Raw genomic sequence first — 18,325 nt, forward strand, 5'->3', positions numbered from 1 at the left:
CGTTTGTTTTAAAGGTAGTAAGTGTCTGTATTTTCTTTTTTCGGTCATGCCACACAGCTTGTTGGATCTCAGTTTCCCAACCAGGGACTGAACCTGTGCCTTTGACAGTGAACGTGCGAAGACTTAACCACTGGACCACCAGGGAATTCCCTGGTGATCACTTTTTGAAAAAAACAATTCAGTCCATACTTAGGTTATGAGATCATGAACATATGCCAACATTTTGCTCGAATTGTACTTGTGACTGGGACAGTATTATATACAGATTTAAAACTGCAATGTCTCAAACAACTTAGGTGGAAGAGAGGAGGAAGTGAACTAGAAAATTGTTAGGTGATTCATTCCAGTATTGATAAAATACTAAAGATGTAAGTTGAATAGTTTGAACAAAATTTTTACATGAAATAGTATTTCTAAATTTCATTTTAAGTATATGTTAATTAAATTTTAGAGGTAGAAATCTGATTATATCCCTAAAAGTTTACATTAAGACTGCCTAATCAAAAGAGTATGTATTTTTTTAAGTGTCTTTTTAAAACAACTGTGGGACAGCATAATCTTAACTACAGATACCTTCTCCTATCTGGATATTCAGGATATTATAAATAGAATCTATTAGCCTTAGCAATATATTTGATAGGAAGATTCAGGGGGAAAGAGACAACAGTAAAGATCACATCAGACTTCTAACTTGAAAAACCAGGAAATTTAAGTTCCAATTAAAGAAAAGAAATAAAAAGGGGAAGAAACAGATTTTGAGAATTGAGGCAGGAAATCAGTATAATAACATCTCATGTTATTTGAGGTGGCAGTGAGACAGATACCATATGAAAACATTAATGGATCTGAATTTAGAGCTGTAAATTGAGTCTTTAACTCACAATAAAAATCTGGCCTTGGTAGAGATGTAGGGTGATATAAGTTGGAAAAACTTTTCTGGAAGGCATTATGGCAATATCTATTAACATATACTTGCATGTCTTCTGACGGAAGAGTTCTACTCAAGTTATAGTCACACAAAAATGTAAAAAAAACCAAAACATAAAAGATGAATGTTTATCACAGCATTATTTATAAGGAATTTAAATGTCCAACTATACTGGTGAGTAAATTATAAATGATAAAATACATCTTCAGTTACTGAGGTATGTTTTAACATGTTGTTGAATAAAAAAGGGTTTCCCTGGTGGCTCAGTTGGTAAAGAATCCACCTGCTATGCAGGAGACCTAGGTTCAATCTCTGGGTGGGGAAGACCCCCTGGAGAAGGAAATGGCAACCCACTCCAGTATTCTTGCCTGGAAAATCAAGAGGGAGATACAGAAGGGAACTTTTAGTGCAAGATGTCATTTATGAAACTGGTACACTTTTCCTATATGTATTTATGCAAGAATATATTCTAAATATGCTCATCTCTGAGTGAGAAGATGAAGAATTTTACCCTCAACTTTGTAATATTCTATATTGTTTGAGAGATTTAAGACAACAGCAGCATACCATATTTTTAGAAATCTATAATGCATTTTTCTCTTTTTCTCATTAAGAATTGGAGCACAATATAAATTTGGAGGTAAATAATAAAAACAGGAAAAGCAGCCCACCCTGGCTGCACACTTAGCTTTCAAATTTCAGGGCTGCCTAACTAGGAACACATAGTCAGAACTGGAGCACTACCCCAGGCTTGAAACCAAACAACTAGGCTAGAGAAGTCAGTCCTGCTTGACCTAAGCCTGTAATTTGATTACTGAAATCAGTAGTGATTCGGTGTTTAACAGGTCACTCTCAGAACTAGTTCCTAAACCCTGATCCAGGGATTAAGTACTATAATGTGATTTAGGACAAGTTACTGTAAGACAAAATTAAAAGACATTTGCTCCTTGAAAGAAAAGCTATGACAAACTTAGACAACGTATTAAAAAGTGGAGACATCACTTTGCCAACAAACGTCCATCTAGTCAAAGCTACGGTTTTCGGGCAGTCATGTACAGACGTGAGAGCTGGATCATAAAGAAGGCTGAACACCAAAGAATTGATATTTTCAAATTGTAGAGCTGGAGAAGACTCTTGAGAGCCCTCTGGACTGCAAGGAGATCAAACCAGTTAATCCTAAAGGAAATCAACCTTGAATATTCATTGGAAGGACTGATGCTGAAGCTGAAGCTCCAATACTCTGGCCACCTGATGTGAAGAGCCGCCTCATTGGAAAAGACCCTGATGCTGGAAAAGATTGAAGGTAGAAGAAGAAGGGGGAGGCAGAGGATGAGATGGTTAGATAACATCACTGACTCAACGGACATGAGTTTGAGCAAACTCTGGGAGATACTGAAGGACAAGAAAGCCTGATGAGCTGCAGTTTCTGGAGTCACAAAGAGTCAGACATGACTGAACAACTGTAAGGCCACATCTTCAGGATTAGTAAATTATGTACATGAAAACAGTGACTAGAGAAAAACAATTTTTGATAGCTTGACTCCACTGAAAATATTTTCCCATGAAAAAGAAAAAGAGAATAGAAAGATTATATGATAGAGGTCAGCCTCTCCCTTAAAGTAAACAAAACCAAAGGACAGGAGGGTAATAAAACGCCAGGCACTATGCTAGTGTTGAAGCTATAAAAACTATAACATAGTACCTGCCCTGGTGTTGGGGTGTCACAGACAAGTATAAACAACTACTAAAACCAGTGAAAAAGCATGTACAAGGTGCATGAGAGCAAGCAGCTAAAAAAGAAAATAAATAACTATGTTTAGTGGGGAAAATCAGTTAATCTAGGCTGGAAGTACGGATGGGGAGGACAGGATTGGGAATATCATGGGCATTTCAGGTAAGGGGAAGAGCACAGTGGCACGGTGGTGGTGGATTATAAGACTAGAGAGATGCAGGCGCTCAGGTAACAGAAGGCTTTACTTATGTCACTAAAGGGTTAGAACATCTCTGTAGTGAAGAAGCTACTAAGATTTTTATTACCAGGGTAATGACACAGCTGAGCTTCCCTGGCAGCTCAGCTGGTAAGGAATTTGCAATTCAGGGGATCTCAGTTTGATTCATGGGTCAGGAAGATCCACTGGAGAAGTGATAGACTCCAGCATTCTTGGACTTCCCTGGTGGCTCAGATGGTAAAGAATTTGCCCAAAATGTGGGAGACATGGGCTTGATTCCTGAGTTGGGCAGATCCCCTGGAGAAGGGAATGGCTATCCACTCCAGTATTCTGGCCTGGAGAATTCCATGGACTCTATAGTCCATGAGGTCACAAAGAGTGGGACACGACTGAGCAACTTTCACTTGACACAGTCAGACTTGTGTTTCAGATGGATAATTCTGGCAACACTGTGGACTATGGAGACAAGGAGAACAACTGGAGGGTACCAAGACCAGCACAGAATAAATTTAGCCACAAACCCATTAATAATGGCAGCAGAAGCAGTATTAGAAGAATCAACGCAGCAGAAAATTGGGTTGGTGAAATAGGAGGCAACTCAAGAAACATAAACTGAAAATAAGAATTTAACCAAAGAAGTGAATGCTCACAGATTTGCAGAGTGTTCTAATTTAAACTTCAAATGACAGGAATCCTTGAAGGAAAAAGGAGAATGAAATAAATAATAAATAAACAAATAGTGCAGTTGAAGTAAAGTGAAAAATTTTAAAGGAGAGAAATTAGAAATTGAAAGGTTTACCATGTCTCAAAAAAGAAGAAAAAGAAAGAAAAACAACAGCAACATAAAAATACAAATGTAAGTTCTTTAGGTATTTTCTTAAGTTTCCCAAAAGAAGACCAGATATTATTTAAAGAGTCAAAATCAAGGGAGTTTAAGATGATTACTCCATGGTAAAAAAAAACATTATGTAATACCCATGCTCCATTTGCTTGGCAACAAAAAGTCTTTCAGACTTGTGGTGGCAGTGGCGGTTTAAAAAAAAAAGAAAAAAGTGGTTTTTTCCTATTTAACTACCTTTTCTTTAGCAAGCAATGAATGATCCAGAGCTCTATGAGTGAAGCTAAAAAAAGTACTGTAATTTAAAGCTGCTATATGCAAATACTATAGAATACTGTTACTGTGATAAAAATAAACAGATGACACATGAGAAAGAAATGATATACAGTCAAGGTAACAAGACCAACAGATACAGGAAGCAGGCACAATCCAAGCTACCCTATTTCTCATGGTGGAAAGTCAGAAGTGAATGCTTCACAGAGAAATATAAATTAATCACAATTAGGTTGGAAAAAGATCTGTGGTAAGTTCGAGACTAATATCAATTCTTTGAAGCTCCTCAAAAACATACACCTTCATATATTATATGATTATATCACCTATTCACATTATGAGGCACTTCTAAAATACACATAATTAAACTCTCAAGAAATAACATGATTCATTTGCACCTTAACCTCAGTAAACTTCACATAATTCTTTATTAAGTTTTAAAAATAAAATTCAAAACCACAGAGCACTTTTGCTGCTATTGAAGAAAACTATTCTATTTAAAAGAAGGACTAGTAAATGACAAAAAGTACCATTAAAAAGTATTCTTAGTCATCAAGGGTTTTTGAAGAGTCAGATGTAAGGATTTTAGACAAGATCTTAAAAAAATAAGATAAATTGGCAAAAAATTAAATATTTGCTAGTGATAAGATCATGGGTTACTATGCCTTGGCTTAAATTTTGTCTTAAATGCTGTTACTATTTTTGCAACTCAAAATAAAACGAAACTAGAAAACTCCCAACACAAAAACATAGGTATATTTTGTTTATAAGGACAAAGATATACACATTAATACTGATGAGAGGGAATTTGCAGACATGGAAATAAAGTTTAATGTTCATTTCTATTTCTGGGCAGCTATGTACATCTATAATACAAAAATTTTATGAAAAACTGACATATAAAAAGATTCACAGTTGACTCTACAAAAATGAAACACATAATTTTTCTTACAAAGTATGAAAATCTTTAAACAGTAAGGCTACATTTATGTGGTAATAATTTTAATCAAATTACCCAGTCAATTCAGTAGAACCAATTTAACTTAATTCATTTGTTAATGATTACTAATTGTCTGAGTTATAATTATATGTCTGTCATTGAACAATGGTGTACTACAAAATTTAAAATAACAACTCTTACTTTATAGCAGAGGTTTAAAAAAAAATGCTGTAAGAACAGAATTGTATCTTCAAAGAAATTTTATGAGGAATTTAAATGTACAAAAACAGATAAGACTGCTGGCTCCAGTTTGAAAAACATTGCTTCACCAGCCATAGGTTTACCAGGTTAATATGTAGGCGGTTGTTTTAGTACCTCAATATAGCTGCAATACTCATCAGTCTCACCTTAAAGGGGGAAAGAGAGATTTCTGTTAATATCATGTTATGTATTATAAGGCTTCCCAAAAGTATAGTCAGTTGAGTCAGTGATAGTGCCCTGCTTTCTTCTTTTTTTCTTCCAATACACATTTTTTAAAATGTACTTAATTTTTTATATAATGAAAAGAGAGGAGGAAAAACAACTAGAAAAGAAAAAGGCAAAAATAAATGACTAGACAGTTCAAAGAAATGCAATGGCCTGTAAACACAGGAAAAGATATTCAACTTCACTCATGATAACTTCAACTTCATTAATATGATAAATACTAATTAAAACAACACAGATACCACTTCTCACCCATCAACCGATAAAACAAATCAACACCATTGGTGAGGTTGTGAAGAAAAAGCACTAGTGTAAAGTGTTGATGGGTGCAGTGGCATACCAAGAGGGGGCGATGGAAACAGACCACGTCTGGTGCAGAATAAGGAGATACACTGTCCACGAGAATTTATAAACTAAAACTTGATCTGCTCTTTACCATCATGTGACGATAATTTTTCTAAATGTCAACAATAAAACGCTCTCTGAAAAAATTTAGTTTTTCCAAATTTTAAATAATTGTTGTGGTTGTTGTTGAACTTTAATAACATATATGTGAGTTTCAAATTCAACATTTTTATTACTTATTTTTCAAACACTGAACTACACATGAAGTTAATTTGAAGAACTCCCAGTTGGGCCTCTGATAATGGATTCAGTTCTACACATTCATTTCGGAAGTTAAATCTGTAATATTCTGAAATGGTCCAAACTCCATTTGAGCACAGTTTGTCTCTAGCCCCAGTGTTACATTACCTACTCCTGCATTTAAACAATAGATTCCAAATAAACAATGACAGCTGTAAGCTATTTCTCTTTTCTAGGTTATCTTTTTTCCTGGTGGGAGGTTTTAGATGAGTTAATCAGACACAATAATACTTGCAGACAGCCGGAATTGGCCTTGAACAATGACTAGTAAAGCACAAAGCTTTAAAAACAGTTATTTAAAGAATAGTGCATGGAAACGGTGGTTAAGGTCATTAACTACACAACAATAAAACATAGGAAATGGACACTTAGAAAAAAAGAATCAAATTTTGAAGGATGCTAGGAGAGATACCAAAAGATGTTGCTCTTAGATTACTAGAAGAAACCAAAAGGGCAATGTTTATTTGAATGTCTGGTTATTAACGAGTGGATCAAACAGTGTCCCTGTTCACTACATTCCACCATCTCCTCTTGATTTTGTTGAAAAACTTCAGGAGTTTTTTTTTTCTTTTAACTAAACGCAATAAAAATTCAAGATGAATTTTCTGGTGGAGATATTTTAGCAAACATTTTCTATAATGTACTCTATTTTAAAATTTACTTTTACTAGTGTGATTGTCTATTCAAATGTTCAAAAAAAGGAAATATTTAATGTATATATTTTGTTTCTATCACTACTGTATTTTATTTCATGGTCATTTCTGAAATTAACTTTATAGAAGAGAGATATATTAAATAATTACCTGCTCTGTGCTCAAATACACTAAATATGTCCCTGTAGGGTATAAAATGATACAACCAACACAGAAGAAAAAATGGGGACAGTTAGAGTTATAGCTATATAATAACAAACATAAACTGTAGGAGGCTAAATAAGAAATTAAAAAATAGTTATTTATGATGGAGGAGGTGAAAGGACTGAGGTAAGGGGAAGATGTAGAAAATCAAACAAAAGTATACCTTTTAGTATAGCTTGACTTCTGAACTATACAAATGCTTTATACAAATTCAAGAGAATAAAACTAAATTTAAAAATCTAAGTTAGCAAACCTTAACACTGAAAACAAATGGAAATAAATGAACTTAAATGCATATCAAACTGGTAATATAACCATATGAAGACAAAAATAATATTTCAAGTCACTTTTGAACATAGTACTTTGACCTGAATCTTTACTAGGGTATATTCTAAAAATATTAAAAATTGCATAGACATCTTAAACTTCACATAATGGTTACAATATTAATATTAGTTTTTATAATTTTGAACCTATTTTATTTGCACTATCATATAAAACAAGTAGGTAATTATGTGAATATTGTTTCAAACAGAGATGTTCAATGAAAGACAAAAGACACAAGTAATGAATATCTCTAATGTTCATATCATGCTTTCTAAATACTCTTCTCCATTAAAAGTAACCAAAGCTTCCTGGAGAAATGACTGGTTCTAATCTGAGGCAGGGAAAATATGAGTCTACTAGGTCGTTATGTCTTTCTAGAAAGGGAAAAACTAATGAAGGGCAGTCAAAAGGGCACTAGAGCCAACTCTGAGAGGCTCTCGCCAGACATCTGAGAGAATTTAAGTGTTAAAAAGAATAACAGTTATAATTGATAACAAATTGAACAAATAAAAATCCATGAGTCCATAATAATACTCTAAAAAAAGAGAAAAAAAGCATTTCATCTGTAATCAGCAGAGGGGACTACAGCACCAAACTTCCTGTTCTCAAAACTTCTCATTTAAGTAAACAAGCATTTATTCTGCCTTTTGGGGAAAACACTGCTGTTCATCCCCAGTGGAAGAGGAAAAGTTCTTTATCTAAGAATGCCAGCTAACAGGTGTAGAAGGAATGATAGAACTATCAATGAAATAATTACCTTCCAGATTACTTCCTAATTTCAAAGAGGAAAATTATATTATTACACAGAAAAGATCAAACTTAGCACATTGTTAACAGTGTGATGATCTGACATCCTCCTGAGGTAACACAATATGAAATATATATCACCTGTGACATATCCTTGCCAAAAATTTTCATCTAATTACATCAAGCCTTTAAATTGAGTTTGCCGTTTACAGGAATTACAAAGGATAGAGGAACAAGACAAATGACGCTATGAGGAAACAATCAGACAAATAGAGGGTTTAGAACACTCTGGTTTCTTAAAAAGTAAATGTTCCTCTCCAAAAAAAAAAAAAAAAAAGCTCTGGAATAAAAGAGACTAAAGAGGCATAACACCCAAAGGCAACACATGAACCTTGATTGGATTCTTTTAAGGAAGGAGAAAAAAATCTATAAAACATTAAGATAATCAGCAAATGTAAAAATGGCCTGTATAGGAAGTGATACTAACAAATTATTGTTAATTTTCTTGCATGTGATAATGGTATTGAAAGGTATACTATTACAAGGTATAATAGGAAATACAGTCTAAATATCTTAGGAATGAAGTATAATAAAGTTTGTAATTTACTTTGAAATGATTTGACTAAACACACACTCCAAGGTGAGTATGGAAGTAAGGTAATGGTAACATTACCTAGGTATTCACTGGCCAATTCCTTTTAAGTTTTTTGTAGGTTTGAAAATTTTCATAATCAGAAATTGAAAAAACAGAGAATTCTTGTCAACACAGTATTAACTAATCCAAGCAATATGTACTTCAACAGGGCACATTATTCAGAAAAAGACTTAAGAACTCATTCTATGCTCTTGGCCATTCTGCCAATCAGGAAACAATCTTATATCTTTTACAGAAGCAAAACAGCAGTCAGAAACATCTTCCCTACCTTAGTAAATTGACTTCTTTACAATTCTAGATTTTCTCAACAGAGGAAGAATTTTCTTCTACCTGGCTGCCACTTCATCTTAGCTCAAAGTCCTCTGAAGCCAAAGTTAATATAAAGGAAGTTGTACTGAATGCAGAAAACCTTCTAAACCCTCCACTTGGCACCCAGTATTATACCCTGGCTTATGGCCTAAATCATACATTCTTAACAAGAGCACAGCCTTTTAGGCCCCTCCCGCCCTACTGTGCATGCTCCTCACTGGTCTCATCTATCCTTACAACGTTTGCAATGATCACCTATATTCTCACAATTCCCCAAAGGATGTCCCAACTCAGACCTTTCTCTCTACTTCCATACTTTTCTGCCTACTGAATGTTTTTACCAGGGTGTTCCCAAAGTTCCTCAGAAACATCAAGCCTAAATGAGAAGTCATCATCGCTCCTCCCCTATAAAAAAAATCTACCATAATTTGTCTCAGAAGCCAAATTAGAAACCTAGGCATCAATCCTGGCTCTTCTCACACCTCAATGACATATCATATTAATAATAATAATGCTAAAAAATTGCAATGATAATTATCACAGTACCTAACAGCTACATAGTACTAACCATGTACGTGGCACAGTTCTACACTCTGTACATAAATTAATTTAATCCTCACACAATACTATGAGATAAGTATTGTGTTTCTTCTCATTTTACAACGAGTAAATGAGATTCGGAGAAGTTTTGCAATTTGCCAAACTTTACAAAGATACTAAGTGGTAGAGTTAGGATCTGAACCTGGGTGTTTGGGCTCTAGAGTCTGTTTTTTTTAACTAATACACTATACCGCCCCCTCAATCACCAAATAGTATTTGATTTCATCTTCTGAATATTTCTCAAACTCATTCAATTCTCTCCACCTTAACAACCACTGTCCTAATGCAGGTCACCACCATCTTTTGTCTGATGAAGCCAATAGCTTCTTACCTGGATTCCTGCTACCATCCCTGTTCTCCAGTATAGCAGCCAGGATGGTTTTCCTGAAGTACAAAGCTGATTACATCACACCTCTGCTTTCACACAGAAACTTAACGGTTTCTAACTGAACTCCGAATAGCATTCAATCCCTTAATGTGATTAACAGAGCCTCCAGCTTTCCTCTTCAGCCTCATTCCCACCCTCAATTCCCTTGTAGTTTCCTCTCCATACTCTATTACCACTGTAACTCTTATATTCCTCATGTTAGTGTTTCTAGCTGAAATACTCTTCCTCCAACCTCTGGTCTGCCTATTTCTTAAATAACCTTTATATTCATGGACATGGATGTCATTTCTTTGAAGAGCTTTCCTGATCTCCCAACTCCTAAGTTAGCTGCCTTAGCAGTTAGGCAGTATTTGATTCCTTAGGGCCCCATAATATTTTTACCAAATATATACACCTATATGTTTCACACTGAATTGTAACAGTCTATTACTTGTCTGTCTCACTCCCTAGACCAAGAGCATTTAGGAGAACAGGGACAACGTACCAAAAGCAAAAGCTTGATAAATACTGAAGAATTAATAAAATGCAATAGAACAACTTAAAGCTTTTGTCAAATAAAATAACCTTCTTGGTCTAATTGTAGTTTTCTTTATAAATCTAATAAATCTTATCTTCCAGAATATTCTACTCAAAACATTTATTGTTAATAACCATCCACATTACTCACATTATCTCCACTATTCATTTATCTTCTCAAAACTTGGGACTATAATAGTTAAAATTATAAAGATAAAATACAGCTTGACAAAATTGTGCTATCTTTTAATCTCTATAATGCAGTTTTCAAAAGAACATTCTACAAGGCAATGACCCTAGACTCTTCAAAAATGTCAGTGTCATGAAAAGGAACAAAAAAAGAGAGAGAGAAAGAATGAAAAGAAAAAGAAATGCAAGAAAGAGCAGTAAGGCTGCTTCAAATTAACAGTCTGAGGAGTTAGAACAAGTAAAGCAAATGATTCCTGCCTGGACTCTAGATTTTCAAAAAGACAGAAAGAAAAGTAAAAGAAAAATGCTCAAAACGACATTTTTGGAGCAACTGGGGAAATCTGAACACAGCCTATATATTAAGTACTTTTCTCATTCTTATATTTCTTGACTATAAAAATGGTATTGTGATTATGCAGGAAAACGTACTTATTCTTAGGTGGTATATGGTGAAATATCATGAGTATCAATGATGCATGCCACTTGCTTTCAAGTAATTTACCTAAAAAAATACATATACACACAGAAGAAAGAAAATGCAAATTTGGGATAGGTTAAAAATTAATCTAAGTGAAAAGCAAATACTCATTGACTCTTCTTTTTCCATTTTTTTGCTTCAACTTAAAAAAAGTTGGGAATAAATAACATTTACTGAGTAATTAATATGAGCTGGACACCATTCTAAAATGTTTACATTATTAACTCAATCATCACAGGACACCTGTGACGACAGTTAAGACTATAGGACTTCCTAGTATCATCCCTATTTTTTAGATGAGTAGCCTAAGGCATTGAGACATTTAAATAATTTACCCAAAGTTAAAACTAGCTGTATCTATGTGGCCAAAAAATAAAAAATAAACACACAAAACAGGCTCTTAGAGGACAGAAGGTGAAGATAAGCACACAAGTAACTATAAAGAAACATAGAATAAACCAAGAGATGCACATATGGCACTGCAAGAATTTAAAAGAAAAAAAGAGTCAATAAAGTCCAAATCCAGAGTCCATGCTTCCTGGTTTTCCACCTTGTGTACTTTTGTGCAGCTACAGACATAACAGAAGACTCTGACATCCAGTTAGAAAACAGACTGGAATAACCATTTTTTTTAGAGAAACACAGACTGGAAGACAAATTCTAAGCCTATTATAGTAAAGGTGGTGAAATTGTAAAGAGAAATGATAGGAAAGAAAGCAAAACTGATTAAAATTAGGGCTTCCCTAGTGGCTCAAATGGTAAAGAATCTGCCTGCAAGGCAGGAGACCCGAGTTCAATCCCCGGGTCAGGAACATGCCCTAGAGAAGGAAATGGCAACCCACTCCAGTATTCTTGCCTGGAGGTTTCCATGGACAGAGGACCCTGGTGGGCTACGGTCCATGGGACCACAAAGAGTCGGACAAGACTGAGTGACTTTCACTTTCAATGCAGGAGTAGAGGTGGAATAAAAGGCTGATGACATGGAGGTGGAATAACATGGCTGAAACAGAAAACAATGATAACTAACTTTTCATATAAAATTTTGTATAAAATTAAAATTAAATTATGACTAGTATTGGATATTGCTTCACAAGTGGCTCAGTGGTAAAGAATCTGCTGGCCAATGCAAGGGGTGCAAGAGACACAGGTTCAATCCCTGGTTAGCCCTAGATGCAAAAATGTTAAGCTAAAATTACCAAAATTATTAGCTACTAAAACGTTAGTAAGCAGGCAGAACATAAATAGGTTCCAGTACAGTGGTTTATCACTCCCTAAAACTATATAATTAAATATAGTCCCTCCTTCTCTAGCACAAAAATCCAAACTCAGAACAGGACACTAAAATTTTTTTTAAAAATAAAGGTCTTAAGACTACACAGTAGTGTCTACAAGAATACACAGACACATAAATAGTAGCATAAGGAAACATATTTTAAAACCTCTTATAAAATACAATTCGATAAACAAAATAACATTACCTATGTTTATTTGTTTACATTTCTATCACCTTTGCCAGGACATGGACTTCTTCGGGGCAGGAACCACGCCTGATGGTTCCTTTCTATCGCCCAAACACCTAACACAGGTACACAACAGGCGTTCACATGTTTGCTGAACTTACACATGTGCATGGAACTTGTGCATGAAGAACTGAGAATAATAAAGTCTCAATATGTTGATTCATATTGTGACCACTTTGTAACATATCATTTTTATGTATTAAAAATACAACATCAGACCCAAAAGTTGAATCGCTTGAAGTCTGAACTGACCAAGTTTCAAGCCACAGATATTAGCTATCATAAACCAGGCATGAGTTTACTACTATCTTTCAAAGCAATAATGATCATTATAGACAAAATTTACCTACAACCACTCAAGTAACATTGCATGTGTCCAGAAAAGAGTTAACAATATAGCAGATCTGAGACTGCTATCCTTAGAAAGGCTTGCTTCAAGACTGTCCTCAAGTTCCTTTGGGAACTTGGATGTCAAGAGAGTACCCACAATTCCCTGATAAGAATGCCTCACTGTGCCTAAACTGTTTGTTTAAAAAAAAAAAAATGTGCACAGTGAATTTCTGCTTTTCCTCTGGGAGTCTAGAATTCTGGTAGGTGTTTGGCAGAGGATGCCTATGTGACCAGCTCCCATAAAAAGCAAGCACTGAACATCTAAAGAGCTTCCCTAGTACACCATAGTTCACACATGTTGTAACAACTCTGCTGGAGAAATTAAGGGCATCCAGTGTGATTCCACCAGGAGCTTGAACTGGGTTTCCTCAGTCTCTGAACCATGTGCCCTTCCTTTTGCAGGAGGAAATTTATAGCTCTGAGTAGGACTCTGTACTCGGTCTTGAGAGTCCTCCCAACAAATCACCAAGCCTACAAGTGGTCTTCAAGACCCTGACACAAACATGCTACATCAGACAGTGGCCTCATTATTTTGGGATAAGGAGCATTATTAAAGATTTAACACATTTCCATAAAAAAAAATGACAAAAGAAATTTAAGAGAAATCATCAAGATTTTTACTTGGGACTGTGTTTTCCAATAATTACTTCTATCCCATGGTTAATATAGGCTTCCCTCGTGGGATAAGGAAGCAAAAGATGATTAATTATGAGAAATTCAATTGTACTTTAAGTTATAAGCCAGATCTCAAGCCTCCAAAGTAATGGCATTATTCTTAAGAAAGCTCATTTCCATATCACCCTACCCTCCAAAAGTTCATAGAAAAGCCCAAAAGACATACCTCTAGAACAACTTTCTGGCACTCAAAGATTACATTCTAAAAGAAAAATTCCTGATGCTTTTGTTTCTGTTTACATAAATAGGATTAGGGTTTAGTCAGAAAGCATCAACACTCCCCTGTTTTTTCTCCTATAATGGTGTGGCGCTCATAATAATAATGGAGAAAACAAACTATTATTCATTCCTCTGAAGAAATAAAATTTGAAGATAGTATATATTCAAAAATTATTTAGCTGCTTCCTGCATTGTATATTTCCATTTACATATAAGCATTTACAAGAATTTTTCAATCTTCATTCTCTTAGAATAGGCATATTTTATATAACACACTAGATAACATTCTAAATAAATTACTTTTTAAATTGAAATGGTTAGATTAAGATCTTTAGAGATAATACACAATACTCACTTTTACTTATCATAGAAAAATGTATTTGACATAACAAGTTCTATGGTAATTTCACTTTGACATGATTCTGCTAAAATTCAACATTGGAAAAACAAAGATCATGGCTTCCAGTCCCATCACTTCATGGCAAATGGATGGGAAAACAATGGAAACAGTAACAGGCTTCGTTTTCTTGGGCTCCAACATTACTGCAGATGGTGACTGCAGCCATGAAATTAAAAGACGCTTGCTCCTTGGAAGAGAGGCTATAAGAAACCTAGACAGCATATTGAAAAGCAGAAACATTACTTTGCCGACAAAGGTCCGTCTGGTCAAAACCATGGTTTTTACAGTAGTCAAGTATGGATGTGAGAGTTGGACCATAAAGAAGGCTGAATGCCAAAGAATTGATGCTTTTGAGCTGTGGTGCTGAGAAGACTCTTGAGAATCCCTTGGACTGCAAGGAAATCAAGCCAGTCAATCCTAAAGGAAATCAGTCCTGAATAAGCATTAGAAGTACTGAGGCTGAAGCTCCAATACTTTGGCCACCTAATGTGAAGAGACGATTCTGCAAAAGTCCCTGATGCTGGGAAAGATTGTGAGCAGGAGGAGAAGGGGACAACAGAGGATGAGATGGTTGGATGGCATCACTGACTCAATGGACATGAGTTTGAACAAACTCAGGGAGATGGTGAAGGTCATGGAAGCCTGGTGTGCTGCAGTCCATGGGGTCATAGAGTCAGACATGACTGAGCGACTGAGCAACAATAACAAATATAGGCATAAATTAAAAGACGTTTGCTCCTTGGAAGAAAAGCTTTGACAAACAGCGTATTAAAAAGCAGAGACCTCACTTTGCCAACAAAGGTCCCTATAGCCAAAGCTATGGTTTTCCAGTAGTTACATATGGATGCGAGAGCTGGACCATAAAAGACGGCTGAGTTCCGAAGAATTGATGCTTTCAAATTGTGGTGCTGGAGAAGACTCTTGAGAGATCTTGTGACCCCTGTAGTTCATGGAGTCACAGAGAGTCAGACAGACTGAGCGATTGAACAACAAATATACAGACATGTAAGAAGAGGCACAGCAAAGTTTCTTTCTAGAGATAGGATCTTAACTACTCTCCTTTTCCCAACTGCTATCCTGAAATTAAGTATAAGGCCAACCATATTGTTCAGTGGAAAGCCACTGCTTACATGAATTAAAAAATTACTACTATTGAATTTATAAAGCCATACTGTCAGACATCAAAGCACAGGAAACAAGCCAAGTTGAACACAGTAAGTAAAAAAAAAAAACAGCCATAAATCTAAAACTTCATTCCTTCACTTATTCAATCAACATGAAAGAACTCTCACTGGGGACAGAAAAATGTTGTCTTTGCACTCCACCAGCAACACTGGAGGTGTGCTGCAGGTGTTATTACAGAAGCCAGTAAGATAGATTCAGGGTCACAAAAGAGGAAGCAGTCCGTTTTAGAGGTACTGAAGGATATGTTAGGAGAAGGAAATGTTCCTGGCAGGCAATGAGGAGCCATTAAAGGGTTCAAAGAAAGGGCATTGGAAAGATGAAATTTCTGTGTTACATTTGTCTTGTAAAGTAGAGAAACAATGGGAGGAATGAGACAAAACCTGACTTTGAATCCTGCCTCCGTTGTTTATGTACAGCTGGGTAAGCAACCTTGGTCCCTCACTTCCTTATCTATAAATGAAGATATTACCTACTCCATAGGGTTGTTTTAAGGATTAAATGAGACAGTGAGATAATCACCTAAAAGGTTTCACACACTAGCACAAAGTATACATTCAGAGTTAAGTCACTTTTGGAGGTCATATATAAAACCAAAACAATATTAGTTAGGTTTCAAAATTTGTTTCTTCGATGGATTTCTTGACTAATTTTAGACATTTGAGAGGACACAGTAAAATTTACTTTCTAGTTTTCATTCTCTCATTCTTTTTAATTGAAACTCTACATCCAGCCATGCTACCACTTTACAAATCCCATTTCAATAAAGGTCATGTCACAAAAATCAAACAGTCCCAAACATTACTCATATCAGTCAAATATCACAACAAAATGATAACTATCAGTGGCCTTGGGAGTCTGGTGCAAAGACTTCACAACTTTCTTTGCCATTTTTACTGGAAAAAAAGGAAAAAAAAATTCTCCTTTTCATACTTTTATTTTGCCACTGTGAAGTCCAACTAACGAGAAAAACTTTTTTTAAACAGCTCATGCAAACTTTATTTATAAGAAACTCAAATTAGTTGCATCGTGCCATGCATTCATTAGAATACAGTGACCCTTTAGGGCTACAAGAAGAGCTCACAAACCCAAAGGAGACCCTAAATCAACACCTATCAGAAAAGCTCCACAGTATCCACATCAGATTTACTTATAAAGATACATAATATCTGCTTTAAACTATCGGGCAAAGGTTGGCAGTCAGGGTACTGACCCAGAACTACTAGATGTTAAAAATGTATTACAGTATGAAAATTTCTGTTATTTGTTCTTCAAACTTTACATTTTAGCATTATTCTTTGCCATCTTTCATATCCTGGAGGTAAAGTTTATGTTTGAGATTTGGATCTGTGGCTTAAGAGACCTACAAGAGTACAAATGTTTTGCATCATTAAGCAGACTACTCTGAAGAGAACAGAATAAAAAGAACAGTCTATAAACATCTTACATATTTTTGAGGTGAATATTTTTTATTCCTCTTTCTTACAAAAATAAAAAATATAATTTTCTAAGCAGACAGAATAAAAAGAACAGAGAGCTATGGATGGCTTAGTAGCAGTTTTCTCCGTCATCTTCAAATTGAACATTCAAAGTATTTAGATCTTTAAGTGCTTGCTGCCGTAATAGAGTTAATTATGCTCTCTTCAGGGCCTGCAATTTACAATTAAAGCCAAATAGAGATCTTAACATATCATTTTTAGTCTTTTAGTTTTCAGAATGGAAGATTAAAGTGCTTAAACATCTACAAGACACAGCATAACTCTGATTTAGAAATCTAATGCCTGACATACAAGAAAATTTTTTTTTTTTATGATTCCCTTAGTCCCAAAAATATATATGAAGCATTTTTGCCCATTCTGTGTTGGTGGTGGTACTTAAGTCACTAAGTCTTGTCCGAATCTTGCAACCTCAAGGTCTGTAGCCTGCCAGGGTCCTCTGTCCATGGGATTCTCCAGGCAGGAATACTGGAGTGGATTGCCATTTCCTTCTCCAGGGGATCTTCCCAACAAAGGAATGAAACCTGGGTCTCCTGCATTGCAGGCAGACCAACAGAGCTTCTTTACCAACAGAGCTACAAGGTTGATTTTATTGGTTTTTAAATATGGCATTCTTTTTTCCATTTAAGTATTTTCAAATTAAAGTTACTGTCTTTTTCCCCTTAAAGAACTAAATGATCTTCAAATTTAAAGAGAAATAAAGACTACCAAAGGAGAAATTTTTTTATTTTTAAAATTTATCACCCATATGAAACAAAGCCAGGAATTTCAACCCCTACTACAGTTTGGTGAGGGGACTGGAGGATGGTGTAATGGAGATAGTAACTTGAACTCTTAATACATTTCAAATAATGAAATCTTCTTCCATACTTACACTTCATTAATTACAGATAACATGTGAAAAAGTAGTTTACACATCACTATAATCATGCTACTTTTATAGCTCCAATTTGCTGCCATCTGAGAGCAATATTCCTCAAAGGTGCCTTTTTCCTCAATTATTTCAACTTCCATAGGGTCAAAACCATTTAAATTATAGCCCAATATCAGCTTTATTAAATATCCTTTCTTACTAATTTTCATAAAGCTACTATCTAGCCACTTACATTAAAAAAAAATTTAGATTTCTGATTCAGTTCTTTAAATCTATAAAGAAACTGAGGCACAGAGAAGATGAAGGACTGGCCAAGTCTACCTAGAAAGTGTATATATACATGATTTTCTTATGAACTATTTTCACCTCACTTCCTGTTACTACTTAATACAATTATAAATTCTAATAACAAGGTTTAGAAGCCTAAAACTATTTAGAGCAAAG

The 18,325-nt window shown here is 35.1% G+C and overlaps 1 protein-coding gene across 4 annotated transcripts in view; it reads right to left on the reverse strand.

Moving 5' to 3' along the window:
- MAGI3 (membrane associated guanylate kinase, WW and PDZ domain containing 3) overlaps positions 1 to 18,325 on the reverse strand; it is a 245,445-nt gene that overhangs the window by 117,040 nt on the left and 110,080 nt on the right. The window lies entirely within an intron of this gene.

The sequence above is a fragment of the Cervus canadensis genome, chromosome 2 (genome assembly GCF_019320065.1).
Source record: "Cervus canadensis isolate Bull #8, Minnesota chromosome 2, ASM1932006v1, whole genome shotgun sequence".
Lineage (NCBI taxonomy): Eukaryota > Metazoa > Chordata > Mammalia > Artiodactyla > Cervidae > Cervus > Cervus canadensis.